At 42.9% G+C, this 20,102-nt stretch overlaps 1 long non-coding RNA gene across 2 annotated transcripts in view; it reads left to right on the forward strand.

The window, feature by feature from the left end:
• Positions 1-1,055: 1,055 nt before the first annotated feature.
• The window catches only part of LOC115947175 (uncharacterized), a 32,448-nt gene continuing 13,401 nt past the window's right edge, over positions 1,056-20,102 (forward strand). For both annotated transcript variants that reach the window (XR_004549531.1, XR_004549530.1), the window contains exons 1-2: positions 1,056-1,300; positions 4,703-4,896. This is a non-coding gene — a long non-coding RNA (uncharacterized lncRNA). The remainder of the gene's footprint in view (positions 1,301-4,702; positions 4,897-20,102) is intronic.

Raw genomic sequence — 20,102 nt, forward strand, 5'->3', positions numbered from 1 at the left:
CCATCTTGGGTAGTCAACAATGACCAGTAACAGGTTAGTTTTATAGATATGGGATTACAGATGGGTAAAATCCCCTGTGACCAAAGCACTCCAGAGGGGTAGCTGGGGAATCATTACGTAAAGGTAGTTTTCCCTTCCTTCTCTGCGCTTAAGCATGCCATGAGTTAGCCACTGACCATCCGTGCCAGGCAGAGCAGCTGACTTGACTATTGCATAGGGGCCATGTGCTCTGTCATGAAGATGTTTTAGGCTAAACAATCCAGACTACGTACTTACAAGTCTGTCCGTTTGTGAGTGCCCAAGTTTTCTGATGTGGTTGACTCTGTTGCTTACCCTTCGAGCCTCTGGAATAATTCTGTAAAGAAGGGCCCAGAGAGCCTGCAATTGCAGGTTCACCTCTATTAAGGCATAAAGATCTTGAAAAGCCCCTTGAGTCAGGCTTCCCACAGCCATGCTTGCAATTCTTGGCCTTGTGGCCTCTGGCTGTGTCCCTCAGTGCTACTGCTTAAGAGTGATTAGTTTGTTTGCTGGTTGCCTCCATGTCAGGCACGTCACCATCAAACTTTACAATGACTGCACAAGCACTTATGCGTGAAAGAAAGGGCTGCAGCCTTATGCAACAGATGGGGGGAGGAGGCTGGTAGACCCTAAAGGCAGATTTACCCTGTAGCAATTCAAAACACTAAACAAACACTGCCTCAACTGGACTATAGTTGCTCATGCTCCTGCTTTGAGGATTAGGACTGCTCATGGAAAAATGTGTGTTGTGCTTTGTTTGGAACTCATCCCACATGTTAATGTTGTGACGTATAGCCTCCATCCTCCACTTAAGCGTGTGGCTGGAGTGGTGAACATGTAAAAACATTTTATATGGGGGAGGGTTAATGCTTTGTGGAGAAAGATTTCTAATAATAAACACATTTTGTGTGGGTGTGTGGTGAGTTGTTTGTTTGCCTGGCTGTTTGTGTTTTTTCTAAAGACATTATCTGTGGAAGATCATAAGTATGTGTCCTCAGTGCACACTGGTCATTGAATGCTAAGATGTCCTGCTGGTAGAAGCTGGCAAAAGGGCTCTCCCAGCACTCAGAATTCTTTTTGCCATTGCTTTGCTACGCAGAAATGCATGATAGTGGAGGTCAGGCAGCAGCACAAGACGTGCCTCGGAAGAGGATGGTTGCAGAAGCAGGGGCTTGCAGAGGATGCCCAGGCTTCAGCTGGCAATCTGTGGTGGACTCCTATAGCCTGAGTGCCTAGCTGGATGAAGTAGGCTGAGTCTTCAGTTTCTGCAGCAGCTGTGTCTGTAAGGCCACTTCTCTGTCCCCTGTTTTTACTTCAGGAACCCTTTTCTCCACTGCTCTGTCTCTTTATTTGCCTCCTGGGATGCCATTGCAAGCATTTTAAACATGTCGTCATCTCTGGAGCTCTTCTTTTTCCTACATAGATTGGACAAGTATTTGCTTAACGACAATAGCAGCCCTGTCCTTAGTTGCCATGAGTTGTCAGCTGTTGGGGGGAAGGAGAAAACGAGCTATTGTAAGAATGATGCTTTCATGCCAAATGGAACAAAGAGCTTCGGTTGCTCCCCCTTCCCCCTTTGTTTTAGTTTTCTGGTTCTTCCCAGTCTTGGAGACAGCACGGCATTTCCAAAACCTTTTGGCTCTGAAGAATGAGGGGCATCAGTCTACCTAGAGGAGAGGTGTCTAGAAACAGTCAGTGCAAATCAAACTGACGTCCACATCTGTTCTTACAGAGTGTGTTGTGGCAAGGGAAAAACAATGATACATGCAGGGGCAAGGTGGTGTTTGTTTGCACATTGGTACTGCCTGTCCTTACTTACGCAGGTATCTCTTTTCCAAAAGGCATCACACAAACAAAGCTGTTGTACTGGAGTGGAAGGACACTACTGGCTCTGAATGGTATCATCCCTCATGAGTCACTTTGAGAGAACTGCACTGCTGTGCAATTCTCTTCCCTAAATTAGATTTCCTTAAGGTTGCTCTTATTTTATGCCTCTTTTACCTTTCCCAACAACTGCAGTCAGCACGAATTGCACAACAGTTAAGTGACCCAACAGTCCAGAAGGAGCTATGCGGAACCTTAGCCGTGCCTTCAATCATTTGTATTTTTGCAGTCTCTGGCTGATTTATTTAATCCTTGGCTGTTTCTTTGCTGCTACAGTTAGAGCTTCCATTTCTGTTCTGTCAGTTGGTGCAGTCTTCAGCTAGGTGACCATGAAGGGTGGAGGGGAAGAGAGTGTTAAAAGGAAGATGGTGTAAGCAGCCAGATGGCACATGCCAGAACTGAGCAAGTAAAAGTGGTCTTTCCTGATCATTATTAAGGGCCATCCAGAGAGCCTTGCTTTTTCCAGCATGGACTCTACTTGGAGTGAGAGATGCTGCCTTTTGTTAAAAAAGAAGGTGGGGATAGCGTAGATCAGTACAGCAGCCCTTGTAGACTGCCTGGAAACAGGCTGCTGGAAGGGCAAGAGTAACTCTGACACATCAGAAACATTTCCATCTTCAGTTCTGTGGTGCATCTTGTTTAGCTGATCAGCACCATGGTCTTCAGAGCATTTCTTCTCTAGCTGAACGTAGAAAGGTTGAGAGTTTCAGTGTTATGCTGGTGCCGTTTGACTCCTTAACCACCTGTGGCAGGAACAGTTTTCTTCTGTAACACCCACAAAGGGCTGGTATGGGTTTTATTGGAAGTACGTTTCAACTCAGGGAGCAGTAAGGTTTCTGCAAGCACTCAGGTCACCTGGGGCTCTGTTCTGTCCTGTTGGCCACCATTGGCACTAAGAGCTGGATAGCTCCTTCTTCACATTTGTTCCTTACAGTGGGTGTAGCTCAGATGTGTTCTCCCCAGAACAGGGAAAACAAAGGTCTGGGTACTGCCTTGGACAGGGGCATGAGCCATGACTGCTTGCCCTTGGTGGGATGGGGAATGCAACATGGCAATTGGAAGATCCTGATGACTGGGTCTGCAAAAGAAGGTCCCAGCTGGCCCATTGGCATGGTGTGACTGGTGATGACATGAGGTGACATCTGGTTGGGATGATGGCAGTGCTGTGACATGCCTGGCAAAAACTATACGGATTGCTGGGAAACGAAAGGAATGTGGGGTGAGACCAGCCTCCAGCTTTGCTGGAAGGAAACTGAACTCCCATCTCGCCTGTGCACAACTGCAGAAAAATCACAAGTAGCAGCAACAAACTTTGAATTCACAAGCAGCTTTGGGGGGTTTGAGGTATTTGTATGTGTGTTTTGTTGTTGCTGTTTAAGTAGAATTTTTTTCTGATTGCTGCATGGTAAATTACAGCTACAGATAACTCCTAAAAGATTATAAAGTGTAGATTATACAGTCTGCTGATAGAATCCAGGCACAGGGTTATATTAAGGATTTGTCACACAGTGATCATACTTCAGACTTTATCTGTTATAGGTTTAAGTCTGATTCCTAAAACTGTAATTTGTGCATGTGATCCTTTCTCTCCCTTAAGTCTCATTAAATGTATATTTTAGTAAATTGTTTTATGTTTCTAAGACAGTTGACCGACCCCTAGTGCTTAATGGAATTTCTTCTGACTGGAGTGTTGAAGCTGCAGTGGGATGATGAATAGCATCAAACTTTAGGATAGCTTGTGAGATGCATCAAATGTGAAATCAAAATGTGTGCATGTTTGAGGGACAAACGAACTCCAGCAATAAAAATAGTTCCCTATTGCCATATGGGTTAGTATGTCACAAGAGCAAGGTTTATTCCAGGAATTATTCTAGGGCCAAAGGGCAATCTGATCATCAGCAGAAGGATATTGGTGCTGCCAGAAACAAAGCTGCAAACAGCATAGGAATTTGAGAAAATGCATTCAGTGCTGTGTTTGTGATGGATTTACATATTTGTATAACTGCAGAATGAATTAATTATATTCCCACTGCTTACAATGCAAGAAAAGGAGAATATTTTCCACTGATGGTGATAATAAATATGATCTGTATTAAGTAGTTAAAAATTATTTGGGCCAAATTTCCATAAAAATTGTCAAATCATGTATGGCCAGTTTATCCTGACAATTGGCAAGAAAGTGAATTCAAGGAGTGTTGCTGGAAATCTGGATGTTTAGATATACTTCTAATGCCACTGGAAAAAGCCAGGAGTTTTTAGATTGGCTTTTGCAAAAATATGTAACATGATGAAATGCTACAGAAAACTGAAGTTATTTCCCCACCACCTTTACGTTGCTCAATGCAGCTACTGTGCCAGCCTCTCATACTGGGGCCAGGAGGCACGAGGGCTTTGTCAGCCCCCCTGGGTTCCTCCATGCTAGGGCTGAGCCAGAGGTGCTGCGGTTGCCTCTGGTCTGCACCACCAGCCCCTGGTGCCTGGCAAATACCTCCTCAAGGGCTCTGCCGGTGCCTTCAAGGTCATGGAGGCAGAAATGTTTCTTTCAGACTCATGCAGGAGTTTTTGGTATTTCCAGAATAAGGGGATTTTCCCCCATTGATAGAGAGGGGAAGCTTTCAAAATGAGAAACTTTCAAAACCTTGTGTATATTTATGTGGATATATAAAGCTATCTCTTAATAGATTATGTTTAGAGCTATCTGTATCTGTAAAATAAAGGTATCTCTAAACATACTTATTTAGAGATGAGACTAAAGCCAAATCTACCTTTCAAACCCCAGATTGCCTCTGTCCCTTTACAGCTGGCAGACACACAGAAGAGCCGTCTGCAGAGATAAGAGTCAGCCTCCCTGCGGCACCTCCTGATCTGAACTCCCGCAGACTCCCAGCACTTCTGATCCAGACCTGAGCTTGGTGGCACAAGCCTGCTTCTAGCGCTAGTGGAGATAGCTGAACCACTACAGCAATCACAGCTGAGCGCTAGGATATGGAAGAAGTGAGTCACATGAGGCAGATGAAAGCCAACGTTAAGTGCTGTGATTATTCTATCAAATGACTGCTATAAACATGTCTTTAAAAAAAACATAATCTTTAGCTAAACAATGTCATCAGGTGATATTAACTGGTGACACCTTCTAATCTGGGATTGTGAACTATCTGGCTTTGTGTATGCTTTGCTTTGCAGCAAACTGTCAGAGGCAGAGGGGTAGCAGCACTGGCCAGGCTGGAGGCCCATCGAGGTATGAACCACCAGCATTGGAGAGGGGCTAGCAGCCCCCTGACCTGCTGTCACACAGCATTACTTGTGCTGGTGCCGCCCTGGAAATGGTTTTGCAGGTGCCCCAGTGAAGGGCAGAGGCAACGCAGTGGGAGGTACCCAGTTATTTGTCCTCAGGGTGCTGTGTTGATCCCTGCCTGACAGCAGCAGGGCAACAGCACCATGCCATGGGGCTGTGGTGAGAGAGTGGTGTTGGACCAGGCATGTAAGGCTGCTCACTTACTCCATAAATGGGCTCAGCAGAGATGGATCCAGGTGCAGTTATGTAATCTAACAAATGATTTGCTGCCAGAGCAGGAGACCTAACCTGTAATCCCCAAGGGGGTTTTGTAACAGCTCTTCCTGTACCTGTGCTACCAGGTTCAGCACAGCCTGCAAAACCTGACCAGAAATCCGAGTCGACTTCTGGGGCCTTGATAGGGATCATTTCCGTCATTGCTTGGGACAGCAGTTTGAAATGAGTTTTTATGTCTCTATGCACACTACATATACATTGTTTGAGCTGTGATGTTGATATAACAGGCAAAGTTATGCTTGGGTGAGTTCAGAAGTGTGCCGTATTTTGGTCCAACATCCCTGGCTCACAGTTACAGCTACTGTCACACCAAAAAGTCCAATTAGTTTCATGCTTGGTGGGTGGATGTAACCCACTACTTTGCAGTGGTGGCTGCACTTGCAGCTGCTGTAAGTTCTGCTCTTGCTGTGTGCTTTGCCAGCAGGCTGTTTTGTGGAGCCCTTCTCAGCATGAAAAGCCTCTCTGTAATTGGAGTTCTTGATTGCTTCCTTCAAAGAATTCAAGGACAGGAAAGGAAGAAGAGAGATTTCTCACACCACTGTCTCTCTCTTCATGAGACCAGGAGAGTTAAACCCTAACAGTCCCTTTAACATGTCAAAATGATGTAAGGTACCTGTGTTCCACCCTTCTTGGGTGTCCTTGGCTCCACTGTCCTTGACCTGAGTAATTTCAGTGCTATTTGTTCTGAGTAATTTTGGTTTTGCTGCTGCATGTCCCTGTGAATAAGAAACAATATTTCTATTGGCAGCAGTTAGTTCTTCATCCACCCATGTCTCCTAAAGCATGATAAAAGCACAAAATGAACTCTCAGTATCTGACCTTTCCATCGTGTGTGTGTGTGTTTTGTCACCCAAGTGGACCAGGAACAGCTTTTCCTCCTTGAAACGTTCAGGTGTTGATGCTAATGGGAAAAGTCACAACATTTGGGTCTAGACTTTGAGGATATCTCAGTATTTGGATTTGGAGGTTTGGTTGATGCCACTTCTAAAGCCAGCTCCAGATTCTGTAACTTGAGAAGTGGCAGTGTGAAATCACTGGGAGCTCTGCCATGCCTATTTGGGCGTTACAATTTCATACTCAAAGTTTCCTGGGTTTGAGAGTCAGTGTTTCTATCTGAACCAGCTTTAAGTGGGGAGAAGCAGGTTATTAATGAGGTTAGCTCTTCAGGGATTGGTTTTTTCCTTTGTATGCTCACATTTCTGGGAATTCCACACTGCAAAGCTCTGGAGCAAAGGTCTTCTCAGGTTTAAAAAAGCAAGAAGGGCTCTTACAAGTCTCAGGGAGGCATCTCTTTGGCATTCATATCCTCTTGGCTGCAGTCTTCAAGCCCACTGGGAAATGAGTGAGAATCTAGTGTTCTGCACACAGTGTAAGAATGCCTGCTAGCTTTAAACTTGCATTTTTAAAACTGGTTATAATGTTTTCTGTTTAAGAACAATGAAGCTCCTAAAAAGTATGTCTGCTGCACATGAGAGGGCTGAAGTTCCCATAAGTTTCTCCAAAGCCTGATAGAAGTTCCCTGCAAAATTTGTAAGCACACCCTCTCCAGTTCTGAGTTATGGAAAGTATCTCTGTTGAGTTCAGATTTCATGACTGTTTGTTCCTAGCAGAGATTATAATTCGTTTACGCTTCACTAAAATGTTGAATCACCAAATTCATAGCATTTACTGGTGCCTGTGACTGCAAAAGGTAGAAGCTGTCACCTACTAGTAGTGTTAATAGACATGTTGAATAGCTTTGTGGAATGCCTAGCTTATTTTTGTTCTGCAGTGCTACACAGCCGTGGTTTTTATCTTGCTGTATTTCTAGAACCAATAACAGGACCTGCTCTTGCATCTCCCCACGTCCTCCTTTATGGCCTAGAAAGGAAAGTGTAATGCTGCTGCTGTTCATGGTGATGCACAGCTCTGTGGTAACATGGGTGCATGGGGATCGTGACTAAAGGTCCTCCTGTGACTGGGCCTCTGCCCCACAGTATGTTCAACTCCAAGATCTGCTTTCCTTTTCCTACATGGGATAATCCCAGTCTGTGCTAGAGTAGCTACTTCTTGATACATGACCAGCAAAATAGTTATCTTCTAATGTGATATTCTTGCTTTTGCTGTTCTCAGGACATAGGTTATTATTATTCCAGAACATAAAAGTATATATAAAGTATATACCTATACAATATATATAAAAAGTGTATACCAGAACAAATACTGGTATTATTTGCAAATGAAATGAAGCGAGGCTGGAGTGATTGTTTTGTTGTTGTAGGCTCACCTGGGTCTCGTTTCCTTTTTTTTTCCTCCCCTTAAAAAAGCAGTAAGAGACTATATTAGAGAAAAGAAATCCCTGAACTTTTTGTCAGGGTCACATGGTGGTTACATGATAAAAAAGGAATGTATATCCTTGAGCAGACTGTGGCTTATTTGACCTAGTGAAATCTTAGGGCTTGTGGTCCCATGAGAATTAGACAAACTGTGGAGTTTGGACTTTTTCCTATGCATCCATGTTATTTTGATCAGAGGCTCCTTTTACAGTTCTGCTGCTTCTATATGACCTTGCACAAATCCCTATACTTCTTAGTTCTTCAGTCTGCTACTCAGTGAAATACAGAAAATCTTGATGTATTCCTGCCTCACAGGGTTAACATGTGGCTTGTTTGCACTGTGGTGTGTGATCCCCTGATGAAAGCTATCATGTAAAGCCTGATAATCCAGCAGGCCCATACTGAAAAGCATGCAGTCTGTATAGTTACACATGCTTTCTTCTCACTTTCAGAGCAGGCAAATCTTTCAACATGTTTTGTTTTCAGATTTTGATCTTTAACCTTGATACTTATGATGGTTGGAAAAGGGAGAGGGTTGGCAAGTGTGTTTCTGGTAGAGATTAACCAGACCCAGACCAGTGAAGCAGCTGGGGGGGATCCCAGCTCTTTCCTGTACAGCACACCTAGCCCAAGAGTAAAGTCTGTGTCATGTCAACAAGGAAAAGATCTGCCTCCACTTGGCAGCAAGTTCGTAATACTACATTTGCTTTCTTGCTGTTCTTTCTCTCAGTATTGCTGGTATTTTCTTCACCTTCCTGTCAGCTTTCTTCTCCAGGCACAAGGAGTTTCACCACTGTGTTCTTAACAAGTAATGCTAAAAGTTAGTCTTTTAACAGCACTTTATCTATTTCCTCTCTTGTTAGAGGGGAGAAGATGATGTGGGGAAGTTTCAGGATTTTGGTTTGACTTTGATTTGCTGAGGTGTAGAAACTATATGGAGCAGCCTGGCATTTTAGTTTCATTTGTTCTGCTCTCTGATTTTGCCATTTTGGAAACATAAACAATGCATAATAGTACCTTGTTGCAACATCTTCCGATCAGACTCGTATGAAATTGCCTTGGTAATGTGGTTGGTTTAAATCCCTGTTGCCCATTATATTTTTTCCGATTAAGTAATTCAAAGGCATATGTTCAAATCAAGATGTTCTTGATCTCTCTTGTTGCTGTAGTGTTTTTTACCGTAGAAAAGACCGTAAGACCTGTCCCACTTTCTGCAATGATTGGTCTGCACTCCTGCAGCTTGAATGTTAGTACAAGATTTTAAATGTGGATGACAGCTTTGTAACACTGGGTTAAATGCTCCACTCCTTGCCTTGCCCCACAACAGGGCTAGGGTGGAAGGGCAGGGCCCATAACTGCCAGGCTAACTCCTGGATGTGCAGAGAAATGCTTACTGGGCCTACTGGGAATGATTCACACCTACATCCCAGCAGGGTTCTTCCTTAGAGAGTTTTTGCATGTGTCTGAGCAATTTCCTGAGCAAAGCCTTTCGTTTGTAAGTCTAATAAGTGTGGTATATACCAGTAGTGCTATGGTAATAAATGACAGTTCTCACAATTAATGCCAGCACATGACTAGCCTCTTTCAGACTAAAATAAGTAATTCCATGGTCTTGTGAGTGCGACTATGAGGAAAGAGATTCCGAAATACTGAGAACTTGAGGGGATTAGCAAAAAAATGCAAACGTTTGTCTTTCAGGTTAATAGCCTATGTGGATGCTGTCATTCTGCCTCGGGACCCTGTGGGTTGGCATCAAGACTGTCTCTGAGCATGTTGAGAGAAGTTGAAGTGTTATTAATATGGACCACATTCCACTGATGTGCAGCTTCGAGGTGCTAAGGATGCCCTTGTTAAAACCTTGGCAGATCATCACAAGCATCTTCCATGCTTTTGGCCTGAGGGAGGTGTTCCTTTATGAGCTGCATGAGTCAGGAAAAAAGGGGAAGGTTTCAAAATAAAGCCAAAGTTCAAACTCAGAAAAGAAAAAGATTCTTTTGCCTTTTTAAAGTAGCATATGGTTCTGGGGCATGTAGTTGCAGGCATGTGCAAAGCCACAGGAGTCGTAAGCAAGGTGTAAGGCTTGCTGAGAAGGGAGCTCTAGAGCTCTCTGCATGGCCTGACAAGTACTGACTCCTCTGTTAAAGACTTTGCCAGGAAGTTTTTGCAGCTCAAGTGGACATGTTGCTAGCAAGAACAGCTCACTGAACTTCAGGGAACCTGCAGAAAATATCTACATTTTTACAGTAGGAGCCTTTTCACCCTGCAAATGAACAGAATGCATAGGGCTTTATAACTAATGCAAAATCTTTAGAGCAAAATGAGGGTGTCAGATATTCAGATGTGTTCCTTAGCACCTGGCCTGCCCAAGAGGCTGCCTCGGGGGACATCCTTTTTGGTTGGCCTCTTGCAGGCATGCATGAGGAACATGTTGAGAAGTGTTAACATAATAGATGATACCGGTTCTGCTTGCTCTTGTACGGGGGATCTCAGTGGCTGGGTGAACACATCAGGACTGGTGACCTATGCTGTCTTACCCTACTAGTCCTTGTCCTTTAAACGTATGTTATATATACACATGAATGTTAATTATCTGAAAAGGGAACAGGCAAAATAACAATTTAAAAAACACTGTAGAAAAGAAGAATTCCTGTGACACTAAAACTTTATATCTGTTGTGCACTTACTTTGAACAAGAATGATGGAAGCCTGTTTAAATAAGCATGCATGCTTTAAGTTCCTCTCTGCTTTGTACTACATGTTTTCAGCTTTCATGTACAGATAGGGAAGTCCAAAGAAGATGTAAATACAGTGTATAGTTAGCTTTCCTCCTTGTCTCAAAGCTTGGAATCTGGTCATTTTTACAGTCTGTAAAAGTTCAGAATGTTGTTCAGGCTTGGTGAAACAGTACTACCTGCTATGTAGCTGAGTACCTTCATTCCCCACTCTGCTCTTCACAGGAGGCAATTCCTACCCACTGTAAAGACTCAGGTGGTCCCTGAAGGAGATGCTGGGTCAGGCAGCATTGTAGTTTGAATGTTGCTGTGTTTTTCTGTGCCAAAACTTCCTCATGGGTGGGACAGCAGATGAACCTGCAGGTCTGCTCTGGCACTGGTGATTGGTCTGCTTTGAGTAAGAGGTTGGGCTGGGTAACAATCCAGAGGTTCCTGCCACCCTGTGTTTTGTGGTAATTCATGGAGGTGATGCCGAGGTTCAGTAACATGCAAAGCCAAGCAAGCAAGCAAGATGTGTAAACAGAACGAACAATCATGATAGCATTAGGCCACAAAGGCATGTTGAGGGATGGCAGTTTGGTTCACATGCCTGTACGTATGCTGGGATTTGCCTGCTCCTGCTGCATTAAGCTAGAAGTGAAAAGATGTAATTCTTCATCTCAAGAGATATCCAGCCTGCTTGAAATATTTATAGCTGTTAAAGTTTCTCTGTTCAGAACAGGCCAAAAAGATTGGTGTGCTTTGGATGAGTGTGTCTCTGTTCATATTTTGATAAATGCCTGCATCTTAAGTTACCTTCTGCAGCCTGCTATGAAGAGTGTAGTGTCAGAGAAGGGCCTTTACCATTTGTAAAATGATACATCATGCTGAGTTTGTATTTGTCATCTGATTTTGAAAAAAATAGCAGAAACAGAGGAGAGAATGTTTCCTACTTTAAATGTGTTCAGTTATCTGTGGACAGTTTATGAATCCAGTTGGCCTGCAGTGAATTTGGGAGCAATTCTTTGGACAAAACACTTAGTGTATTTTGTACTATTATCACTGAAAATAAATGACCTTTTTTTAACTATGTGCTTTGAGAGGTTGTTCACTGGCTAAATGAAAAAAGAAGCAAAATAGGTGTACATTGCAGGGTATTAAGAGAGGTCTGCAAACAACACGATTTGCTGTTAAATGAAAACTTTCATCAGGGTGAAGAGGAATTACTTGGAATTGATGTTGAACTGTAAATTATTTCTGGAGGGCAAATACAGTGGGGAACAATCAATTCTGCCCCACAGCTTTTATTGGTTTGTTATTGCTCAAGAGCTCACTTCACAGACAAGAGAAACCACAAAAATTACTCATAGAATCACAGCATGCTTCAGGTTGCAAGGGAGCCTAAAGCTCATCTAGTTCTGACCCCCCTGCCATGGGCATGGACCCGTTCCACTACAGCAGGTTGCCCCAAGTCCTGTTCAGCCTGGCCTTGAACACTGCCAGGGATGTGGCATCCACAACTTCTCAGAGCAACCTGTTCCAGTGCCTCACCACCCTCATAGTGACTAATTTCTTCCTTGTACCTAACCTGAATCTACTCTCTTTCAGCTTAAAACCATTTCCCCTTGTCCTGTCCCTAAATGCCCTTATGAATTTCTTGTTGGTCTCCTTTAGGTACTGGAAGGCTGTTCTAAGGTATCATCAGAACCTTCTCTTCTCCTTTACCGAGCATGCCCGACTCTCTCAGCCTGTCTTCATAGGAGAGGTGCACCAGCCTCTCTGATGATCTTTGTGGCCATCCTCTGGACTTGCATTCAACAAGTCCAGAATTCTTGTTCTCTCTGATGCATTTGCAGGGGGACTTAGTGGTTCAGCAGGTGAAGTCTGAAATGCTAGGTCATCACTCCCATTTTCATCCTTATGGGGCCTTTCAGGTGAATATAATGCTGTACTCCCAACCATCAGCCTGCACTTCACTAACATCCTGCACCAGAACTCCACATCCTGGGGGAAGGCAAGAGCTCTCCTGCACAGGAAGCATCACCATGTTTGCAGCCTGCCAGAGCACATGCGTTGATGGCAGCAACAAGCACATCCCCAGCAGTCGTGCTGGCTGCAACCCTCCTCTTTGGCAGGGGAGGAAGCCACAGCCTTGCCAAGCCTGACAGAAGGGAATTGTCCAGCCCATGGGAGGGAGAGCGATGGTATGCTGGGGTGGCAGGAAGGTCTGCTGCAAGGAGGAGTTGTTCAACCATGACAGTCTCCCACAAAAAATCTAGGGCATGTTTAAATTGGATTTGTTTTCGCATCTGTCGGAGGTAGACCCAGGAGCCCTGCTCTGTCCCTGGGGCCTTTGTTGAGACAGTCAAATGGATATTCAGGGGTATGCTGGAGCGGAGCTAAGCCCAACAGCACACAGCTGTTTTACCATCGTAGAAAGTCCAACTTAAAAAGAGGAATTTTTCCTTGTTGATTGTATGATTTTCTTTGGAGATGGATGGTCCTCTGGGCTCTCTGTTTTTTCACTCATCTGTTAAAAAGCCCCATTTTGGGACATCCCAATTCTCCCAGCCAAGAAAAGCTGGATTCTGCTCCTGGCTTGCTCAGAAGTGGTTGCTCAAGAGCAAAATGAAGCATTCCTGTCAGGAATTGGATGCACAACATCCAGCGTGCTCCTGGGGTCAAAGAAATAGGTCTTAGGCTGGAAGAGAAATCCTCCTCATGGCAGTACATTACGTCAGTACAGAAAGGGACCGTCCAATTTTGCATTCCAATATGAAACACAGCAGCAGGTGATATGTTCAGCAAGATGCAAGTTTAATAAACTTCCTGTTCAACTTGTGGACAGAATAAATAGTTCCATGATGTCTATTTAACAAAGCCAAATTGTGCACCTCTCTGTATTGCAACTAAAACCACTGCAGTTAAGGGACTGTCAACATTTCCCGTCTGGATGGATGATTTAGCTGCTTTGCTCCATATCAGGGCTAACTTGGCATTTGACTTACCAAGTTCTGCTACAAGATTCTGTTTTACTGATTATATTTGTGTTCAGTAGCTACGTCATTCTTAGGCTTGGAGAAGGAGTTTTAAGCAGCATTAGAGTAGAAGAAAAATTAATATTAAAAAATATAGTTTTGCAAATCCCTGGAGAATGAAAAGAAGCTTAGAGACAGATGTACACAGAGTTGGGAGAAGGCAAGCATTTTCCCTCTCCTTGCTTTTAGCTTTGAAAAGGTCCATGGGATTGAACTATTACTTATTAGTGTCTGCCCCCCCCTGCAATTTTGTGTTTCGTTCCAGATGTGCAGTGTTTTTATGGAAAGCAAATTTATTTCACTGTGATATGAATGCAAACATTTAATTAACATTATCTGTTCAGAAGCATTGCTTAAACAAAAGTTGACCTTTCTGTGCCAAAGTTAAATGAAGCTTTGAAACTGAAGGTTAGTTTTTTTGTTCCTTTGACCAGCACCATGGATTGATGTGCTGTTGATACAAACACTTTCTCAGGTTTCATGTGTGGAAGTCTATGATGGAATAATAACTTCATTAATTTGGCCCATACTGATTCAGTTGAATACTAATATTTTGACCTTATTCCCTAAGGAATATTCTTCCTGCTGCACAAACTTGGAAAACGTGGACATCCCTGTGGTGTGAGCCACATTTATGACAAACTTTCAGAAAGATATTTCACACGTAAATCCATGACTCTTGGTTCTTAACACTTTCCATATTACCAGAAAGAGGTAAAATGTGTAAAAAAAACTCATTGTAAAATTTGTAAAAAAAACCTCATTGAAATGTGTTTTTTTGACTGCTCCTTTCTTTCCCTTTTTTTTAGTACCCTGTTTAGTAACAGTTTAGTTTCTGTGTGCCCTGTAACCCAGGAAAGACAAGGATGTGGGTCCTGTGCGCAGCTGACCTCACCTGAGCTGATACAGTTTTGAACCTTGAGTCTCAGCACAGAGGATAAGAATGCACATCTACAAAGGTATTTAAACAGCCAAGTCCTTTAATGCCTTTGTGTGTCTAAAGCCTTGGAATGGATCCACCAGCCTCTAGTAAGTAGGAATGTGAAGAAGCTGGACATCGGTTACATGTCAACTGACCCCCATAGTCTAACCCAGTAATCACTGAGGTAGAACCTTCCTGGTTATCTCAAGGAGGAGGAAACTGGGCTAGGAATTATGTTTTGTTAAAATACAATACAAATTCCTAACCCAGTTTTCAGTCAGGAGAGCATGTTATTGTTGAACAATTGCTACCACTTCGTGGAAGCTTATTTTCTGCGCCTTAAGGGAAATTGAATTAAGTGACCTTCTATTTTAAAACACTGCTCTTTCCTGTCACTGATGAAGCAATAACAATTACAGAACATGGGATTTTCTGGGAGTTAGTTGTTTGCTCTTAGTGATATGAATTTTGCTGCCTCTATTTGAATCTTATCTATAGTACTGCCTGAGGCAGGCCACTAGAGACTGATTTCACTAGTGACTCCAGGCTGGCCATTCAGGCAAGAAGAAAGGCATATCCCACAGCTTCAGAAGTTAGTGCTAGAGCTGTGATGGACCTGATGAATAGGGCTGTGCATGATGGTAGCTGAGGTTTGTGGTATACTCTACCCATGGGCTGTCGCTGACATCCAGAGCAGCTGCTTTTTCTACATAGAGAACTGTTTCTGTTACTAAGCAGCCCAGAAACCGTAATGTTCACAAGGGGTGCAAGTCCACTGTCCAGTCCTTGCCTTTCCACACTCATTACAGCTCAGCAAATGCAGAGATTTGAACCTAATATGACAAGAAGTGTCAGAATTGGGGACTGATTCTCTGTGAAATAATTTCCATTATGGGATTGCTGCCAGGAAGCTTGACTCTGCATTCCTTTGACACCCCAGATTCCCACAAACTGCAGGGAGAGGACTCTGTGGGAAAGGAGTGTGGCATGAGTTTGTAATCTTTTCAGCTACAGGTATCGTAATATATAAGTGGGATATTCTCAAGAGCTTGCTGTGCAAGAAAGGTGACCCTTCTAGAACTGGGACCATTTATAGGATACTGATTTTTAGTGTAGAGCACGGTTTTATAACAGATTTCTACAAATGTAAAATACCAGACCAATTAAGCTTGAAAGTGCTGACAGAGTTCTAATGAAATCAGCGTGAACAATATCAGTCTTGCATAACTCTGTTTCCATCAAAAGCATCAGAAATTATGATTTTTTTCTTCGTCCCTTGTAAGCAATGAAGTTCTGACAGCTTGTTCCTGTTTCCCAGTACTGCTGCTTCATTAATTTGTCCATAAGTCTGATGTTTCTACTCCACTCCCATTTCCCTTTGGTTCCTTGTTTTTCTTCCTTAGCATTGACATTTTGGCTCCTTCCCTACAATACTGTGTATTGGCTACAGGGAGTTCAAGTGTGCCTTTCCTGTAACCCTTCTGTCCCTCCATTTAGTGGCAGAGGGTACACCGCTGCAGTCCTTCAACGAGGGTGGATATTGCAAAACACTGACTACCGAGAGCTTGTATTTGGTATTCAGCACTTTTTCTTCTTTTTTTTTCATTTGGAGACCAAATCCCTGGGCAAATGTGTCATTTAAGCACAGCACAAATTCAAGATGCAAGTAGGCTGCTAAGCCAGGGTTGCTCCAAGATGCTGGCAGTCCACATGACTTCTGTGAAAAGGGTGCTGATTAATTACTGGGTACGTAAGAGTTAAAGGTAATGTAATGTCTGGTCTTGCTGTCAGTCTCCTACCTGTCTGCCCATGCACAGAGGGGCCTTTGAGTCATACAGCAAGACAAGGGCAGCCACACGTGCGAAGAAGCACAAGCTAGGGCAAAGTCCTCTGCATTCTGCACGGATGAGGGGCAAAAATACTGGTAGTAGATCTCTTCTTTCTCTCGTTTTGATACCTGCATTTTGAGACCTACCAAAGGAGTTGTTAACTAAGGTGAAGGCAGGAAATACTCATGTGATTTTTGCAACTTGGGCCTCCTGGACTTCTCCCCATGGGACAATGAAGTTTGTCTGTCTCTATCTAAACAGCTTTGGCTTTGTGATTAAATGCTTCATTCAATTTCACAAAACTACTCACATCTAACACTGCAGAACAGACAAACAAGGAGAGGAGTTTAGTGTGTGTAACAAGCTGGAATACAACTGAAAAAGACTTAAAGCCTGTGATCAGCTTGGTAGCACACAGGGATCACCAAGGGTGGTCACAAAGGTTGACTTGAATTCTGTGCTCGCTCTCTCTACTGCTTTCTTAATCCCATTTACATCCTTGATCTCAGACTTCATGACTCTGTGATGACTTAGGCTTGATCAAACCTTCAACTGTTGTGAGTGTTGTTAGTATCTTCAGGAAACATGTGGATCAAGTTCTCAGGGTCTTGAAAGTGCCACAATGTAATAAAATCCTATTTCTTAGACTGCAGTTCATCATCTTGTCTGTTCTCCATTTAGTGCCATGTTGATTTGTGTTCAGAATCAGCCCGAATGATATAGAATGCAAATAAATAGGTTTTGTGGAAGACTACTAGAAGATTGTAATCTTCTGGTCTTATCTCTCACTCCAGATGTATCCTGAAATGACTTGTTCTGTCTTCTCTTTCTATTTCACAATGTAAGCATTTCACAGAGGAGGTGACATCTTTCAGTGCTTTAGCATTTCATCTCCCTATGCCTTCACATTTTTTTCCACTTTCTCATCTGGATGTTACCAACTTAATTAAACTGCACAATGACTCTAAAAATACAAACTCTGGCAAAGGCTAGCGAGGATGTTTCTTGGCATCTTGTCATTGTTTTGCCTTGGGCCCATAGCTTCGCTTGCCACTCTCCACTGAGTACTGAACCCGTGCTTGTGTTTAAGGATAACAGCTCCAAGCATGATTATATCACAGTTTCTGTGTGTGCTTTCAGGAGGGTTTAATGCTGTATAAATTGCCCATTATAACCACATTTTCAGACAATAGCTGGCTGCACAATACAGTGCAATAAAGCAGTAGCAAATCTTGTTCCTGTTCATTCCCTGTCATTATATTTAGGTTCCAATGAGTTGGTTTAAGATCACATAGGAAAAAAAAAACCCACAATGGGCTCAAAGCAATGGCTGCAAATGTAAGCAGTTTTCTTAGTCCATAAGCAAAGATGACATGGCCTCTAGCCGAGTTCTGTGATATTTTCCCATCTGAATCTGTCTGCCAAAGCAGCATAAGCTTATCTAATCATGCAGTTGACTAACCGTGTTGATTTTACTGGACCAGCTTTCAGGGAAGGCATTGGAGAATAACTGCAGCAGCTATCATCTTTCTGTGAGGGATTTCAGGTAAACTTCTGCAGCTCAATGTGCCTTGCAAGTATGAGCAAGCAGAGTCTGTTGAGAGCAAAGGAAGTTTCCCATTCTTACTGTCAGACCTCTTTTCCACAAGCAATACCACAATGCTAATTACTTCTGTAGCTGAGCAATTTTTTGTGATTTACTTTTCTTCTATGAGCATTGCTAGGAGTTGAAAGAGTCAAATTCCATTCAACATTGAGCATAAGTCACTTTGCCTCAGTTCCCTGTCTTGTTGAAGATATAGCTGATATTTAAAGAGTTGGGAAGTCTTGTTCCTTGGAAGACCTTTCCTTTGAATTTCTGTGAACAAACATCTATGATTTCTGAGTGCTGTGTGCCAGCACAATCCTGAAACCATGCTGAAGGCGTGTTATTGCCACATGGGTGCATGGGTCAGAACCATCTTTTGCAAGTCTAGAAAGTACCTGATCTTGCCTCAAATTGTACTCCTGGTTCCTAGAAATACTCTTGCTACAAGATAAGGAAATTATGTAATCATGGATGTCCACTGGGTACCCTGGATTGAATGAACTCGTCCTTGTGTACCATGGGAATAGTCATAGAATAAAAATTCCAGATAGGTTAATCATAACAGAAACATTTACTGAGGTTTCCAGCTGGGACATCTGGGAAACTATGGAGCACAATGCTAAAAACAAAAGGTGTGTCCATCCTGACCATCTATACACTAAAGTGGCCAGGGCCCTTTTTTAAGGAGAAATGCCTTCTTTCGTTTGGCCAGCATTAATTAAGGACAGGGTTTCCCAGCCAGTCCACTCTTGGGCTTGAAGGTGAGCTGATGAAGCAACCTGCTGGGTGGCTGCATTTACTCCTAGGGAAAGGCATCATAGAAATTCTTGGTGCCTGGGTAAGGCTTTAGAGCGCTGTCCCCTGTTTGTCTTCATCGACGTTTAAATTAATTGTGTGGAGAACAGAGCCTTGAGTTTACTCTATATGCAATCTACAGGTATCTGGGTGAGAGACTTCTCCTGCTGAAGCAGTCTTTATGCTTTGCATTAATGTAAACCGTGTTTAGAAATGTATTGTCTGTGTCAGATCTGACATCACAACCAAATCCTTTAAAATAAAGTTTTAGGGGCGATCGTATGTCAGCTGCTTAGCACTGAAATGTATGGAATGGAATTAAGCAAACCTTTTCTTAATTAAAAAATTAAAATGGACTCTGAACTTTATCTAAGGGTCACTTTGGGATGATTTCTAGACAGAAAAAATCTTGGCTTTCTGGCAGGACAGCTGTGAGGGAGTGTTCTCTTCATTAGAACACAATTTGTCCAAGAAAATAACGTTCCAAGTCCTAATCAATTTAGATGAAAACTTGCTGGACAGAGTTCAAGCAGGCCAGTTATGGAGTCTCATAAAGCCAAACCCACATGTCTCAGTGGGCAAGAGGCAAGATAATCTTAGCTTACAATGGAATGTTTAAATTTATACAGCTAAGACACTGACATAGGCACAAGGTTTGGTTCTTTTGTGTTTTGTTTTTTAACCAGAAACATGTGAAGAATTAGAAATTTTAATGAGAGGGAATGTCCCTTTAAGATACAATCACTCATGGTGAATGGGCTGTGGCCAGATTTGTTCTTGCTTTAGCATCTATAGAAAGATTTTTTGGAAAGGACCAGTTTCCAAAGCACTAGAAACATAGGTGTGCCTCTAAATGAAGGTCCTTGGCATTACAGGCTCTTGCACAGTGTTATAATTCCCAGCTGTATAAGGATTCTTTTTAAATTAACTGCTTCAACAGTGGAAATTCAGCGGTTTGGGGAAGCTGTTGCACAGTTAGCCCTTGGGAAGGTGACACCATGCACAGCATTGTTCAGCCATTAGATGTAAGCTCTTTATGATGACACATCACTACTGAGCACAGAAATCTACAGGATAACACATCCCCAACCTTCTGGTGTTAATGGTAACTATTTCAGGGTTTGCTTTTCTGTCATTCAGTTAGTTTCTCCATTATTGCAGCTAGCATTCCAGGCTGCAAAAGGGTATGTAAATAACTTTCAGATTTGCAGGTCCATGCTAGAAATTCTCGTAAGGATGAGATATAACCTGAGCAATCTTTAACCTGGGGAGTATTTCATTTCTTAACTTGAAACAGTTTTATAACTTGCAGAGTCTTAGCCAAGGTTAATATCCACTACAGTCATGAATCAAGTATGTCTCTCGCAGTAACTGTCAATGCTTGGTAGATAGCCACAACAAGAAGTTGATGTCTGAAGTGCCAGCTTACAT

This window comes from Melopsittacus undulatus, chromosome 4, assembly GCF_012275295.1.
Source record: "Melopsittacus undulatus isolate bMelUnd1 chromosome 4, bMelUnd1.mat.Z, whole genome shotgun sequence".
NCBI classification, from domain to species: Eukaryota; Metazoa; Chordata; class Aves; order Psittaciformes; family Psittaculidae; genus Melopsittacus; species Melopsittacus undulatus.